The sequence below is a fragment of the Vitis riparia genome, chromosome 11, assembly GCF_004353265.1.
Source record: "Vitis riparia cultivar Riparia Gloire de Montpellier isolate 1030 chromosome 11, EGFV_Vit.rip_1.0, whole genome shotgun sequence".
Classification (NCBI taxonomy): domain Eukaryota; kingdom Viridiplantae; phylum Streptophyta; class Magnoliopsida; order Vitales; family Vitaceae; genus Vitis; species Vitis riparia.
The window spans coordinates 7,898,003-7,902,119 of NC_048441.1; positions in this window are offsets into that span (position 1 = coordinate 7,898,003).

A 4,117-nucleotide genomic window follows, 5' to 3' on the forward strand; every position below is an offset into this window, starting at 1 on the left:
AAAAAGAGAGTTCCGGTCACTTGTTTCTTTTTCTCACATTAGAGAATTAACATATAGTTAATTCTCTAACCAGTGTGGTACAAATGTTTCCCTTTAATGGGTTCAAACACTAAATCCCTCTCACTGATGCAACTTGCAATGGCTCGTGCCTCTCACCTAGCATTTGCCATTCAAGGTGATCTTTAACCTTGGATTTCCCTTCACAAGCTCGCAAGAGATAACTAATGGATGTCTCCTTAGAGTCCAAAAGCTTACCAAGTGTTGGCAATTCTAGAAAATCCTACCTTCAAGTCACTTCCCAAAAGCTCGCAAAAGGTAAACTAGTGCATCTCCATGGACGGAGATCACTTGCCTAACCAAGTGTTGGCTCAAGTGAATTGAAGGTGTTTTAAGTTAACTAAAAACATAGAAATCATTAAAGGATCACACTTTCTCTTCATTAATGGTTGAAACCACAAAGCTACTAATTCTTGCACTTGGAACCTTTCCCGGCAACCTTAGCTCCAAGGAACTAAAAGTCTAGCCACTCATTCTCTGAGGAAACTTCCTCAGAGCTTGTTTAGCTAGTAAGAAAAAGAATGAGAAAACAAAAATATAAATGAAAAACAGAGCAAGTGCTCTATAAAATATATTTCTTGTAAAATTGTACAAAGGATGCTTCTAAGAACAAGCTCCGACTCTTACATGATATGATATATCTGATATATGGTATATCTTTTAAAGAAAATTACAAAACTATATATAAGGAGTTATTCGCCCTTTGTTCTTACTTAAAGACTAAGGAATCCTATGATAGGTGGATTACAAGGAGAGTTTGGGGATTTAGACATCAAATATCTAACGCAAAATATCCTAAAATATCTCAAAATGTCGGTCGAAAATATTAGGAAGCTTCAGGAGAACACCGTGGCACTGTGCAAAATGGTTGCGAAACTCTCCGGGTAAGCGCTGTCAAAGGATCCGGACATGTCTGTCCGGGGAAGTTGAAATGTCCTCCTCTTCCATCCTACATCAGGTGTCGAATGTGAAATATCTGGAGAAGGTGGAATGTTTACTAGACAGAATTTCGGATGTGAGATATCCGGAGAAGATGAAACGTCACAAGAGAGACCGTTTGCATGTGCAAGGTGTAGGGACCCCTCCCCCTGATGACATGGAGCGCGCATTGCTATCCGGAGCAACTCCATCCGGATTCCTCAAGATGACATATGGCGGCGCTCCCCTATCCGGACTCTTTCAGGGAGAAGCACACGACACTCGTGAATATCACACCCGAACGATAGCATATCCTATCCGGATATGTTGTCCGGATCATTGTCTAAAGTGAGCAAGCCTTACTACATCATTCCAATAGCCTGCCATAGCCCATGTTCCGCCGCTTTTCAATGGTATGTCCGAACGCCCTGTCCGGACATCTTTTGCAGGGAAGACTAAACCAGAACTCAATCTGGGTTGAAAGCGTGCGTCCTTGCCATGGATTCCAAAGAACTCTCCTCAATCTCGGATTGCTTTGGTGATAAAAAAAGCTATCAAAACACCAAAACTTAACACAATTTGATTAGAATTGATTGCAAGGGTCCTTAACATGTTAATTGGGTTAAAAGGTGATAACTACTACTCAAAAGTGTTTAAAAGAGTTAATCACAAGCTATCAAATAGCACTTTTTGAGTAGTAATCAGATTGAATGGAGTATGACTTCTTGTTGTTATTACTTGTTGATATTAAATTCCAATCATGTTGTTATGCCTTATTGTAATTTTGATTATATTGTGATAGATTGATTGAAATGTTTCATTAATCTTAAGTTGAATGATTAAAGTGAGTGAAGGATTTGTACATGGGATGGGATGTCCCAAAGACTCAAATGAGGTGATATGATGTGAGAAAAAAAAAAAGGAAAGAAATAGAATTGCATCTCATAACATTTGTATGATTTTGGAGTTTTCCAAATATGAGTAGTATTGTAATTGCTTATATAGATGTTCTTGGATGATCCAGATTCCAATGGTTACAATTTTAGTAATGTTTATGTGGTCAATAGTTATTGAATTCAAAAGTGACATGTATTTTGTATTAATCATGAAGATGTTTGTATATGATGTGAAGAGTTGCCTAAGTTGAAGAGAGATGTGATTGGATTCAAGATAGAGTTGGAGATTAAGTTTCTTTCAGACCCTGAGTGGTCAACTAGCAGGCTAACCAGTTTACCAGCTAGGGACTGTGAGGCCTTATTTTTGTTTTATCTCGTTTATCACATCTCCCTTGCCTTGTAATTATGACATTTAGTATGATTGTTTATATTATATACATCTTATTGGGAAATATGACGTGTTGTTGAATGACAAGAAAAAAAAAAAGTTTTTATAAAAAGGAAGTGTTGAAGGTGACGTAGGGAAATTAATTGACTAAGAGTACTGAAAAGATATAAGGCATTCAAACTAAGGGGTTCTAATAGGAAATAAATAAAATTAAGTAACGTTACAATTATTGGGACATTTAGGGTTGCATAAATGAAATATTTAAAAATATAAGTGCATTCGAGTTATAAGATATACGACACTAGTAAATTGTTAGTTTATCAAATCATGAAAAACAAAAAGAAAACAAATAAACTCTATACATATTAGTGAGAAATCTTATCTAGAGACCACTCTTGTTAGTAGATTGAGGTGGAAACATGTATCTTACTAAAGGGAAAAATGAAGACAATGAGTAGAAGAAACTATAAACTTGTTTAAGGGAGTTAAGATAATAATTTACTAGAATTTCTAACCTATTTGAGTGTAACACATCCTACTGAACAACGTGGAAATGCTCACCTCTTTATTTTCTAAAATTTTTAAATGCAGATATAGTTTCAAAGGGACTACAGGAAGTGTTCCAGAAAACAAAAAAACCATAATAATAGTTGTTTTTATATGTATATTACCCTTTTGATATGTATAATGGACTTTTGTAAGCTAAATTATATGTTGTTAGTTTGTAAAATATTTTTTGAAATATTCTTTTTGACTTAAAGATTATTGTAAATATTTGAGCTTTTGGGCGGAAAGATGATTGGTGGTTTTATTATAATTGTGATCAAGAGATAGTGTGATGGTTGGTTTTGAAAATAAGAAATAAAAAAAAGTCTGGGTGTTTGGATTGATTGCCAGTATGGATAGGAGTAACCCTTAGGGTCAAACCTTTTACCTGGGGTCACGAGTTGAGTTCTGGGTTGCCCAAAATTTGGGGCGTGACAAAGACTGTGTGATATAAGGAAGTGCAATGGAGTTCTTTTTATGCTGATTGGGCACAGAATGGGAGTAATGGGTTTGGATCATATTCAGATTTCTTTTCTGAGATGGAGGTCAGTGCTGGAAATTTTGCCAGGAAAGTAGAGGAGAATTTAAATAATGAAGCAAGGGACAACAAGTCATGGAAGCAAGGCAGAGACTAAGAGAAAACCTTGGGCAGGATATGTTTAAGAAGCTGTGATTCTGTGTTCCAGTTCTGGGATAAGTTGGTTTCCTTTATACGAGCTTGCAAAACATAAGAAAACTCAGGAGTTACTCATTTGCTGCATGGGAATATGTATGAAATAGTTTGCATGGCCAGCCAGAGAGCTATGGGTTTATGGAGATTGTATCTCATGTTGCATCAAAGAAGATTTTGTAAGCATAGAATGAGACATAAATACTTGGAGTTGGACAAACTTTCAGATTGAGTTGAGCTTCTTTAGGGATTAGAGTTGGTAAGAATTAGTACTGCATCCCCACCATCTATTTCAAACGACCCAAGTATCGGCCACTGAAACTCTTTTGCAATTGAAAACTACAAAAAGTGCCATAGAGGCACTCAACTCAGATGGTATCAAAGCCACAAAGACTTGTAACTCTTAATTATCTCTTTAGAGTTAAATGACTCCAAGGCACGTGTAAATTTCCTTAAGGGACCAACAAGACTTCAAACTTCCTTGGCAACTGGAGGATCAATTGTCCATCTCGAGCTTCCTGGCATTCTGTTTACACCAATCTACTCACACTCCTTATCCTTTAGGCCTCTGCTATTACATGAGCATGTAACTCTCTGTATGCAGGTGTCTTTCAATAGCATAGACCATACATGGGCATCATT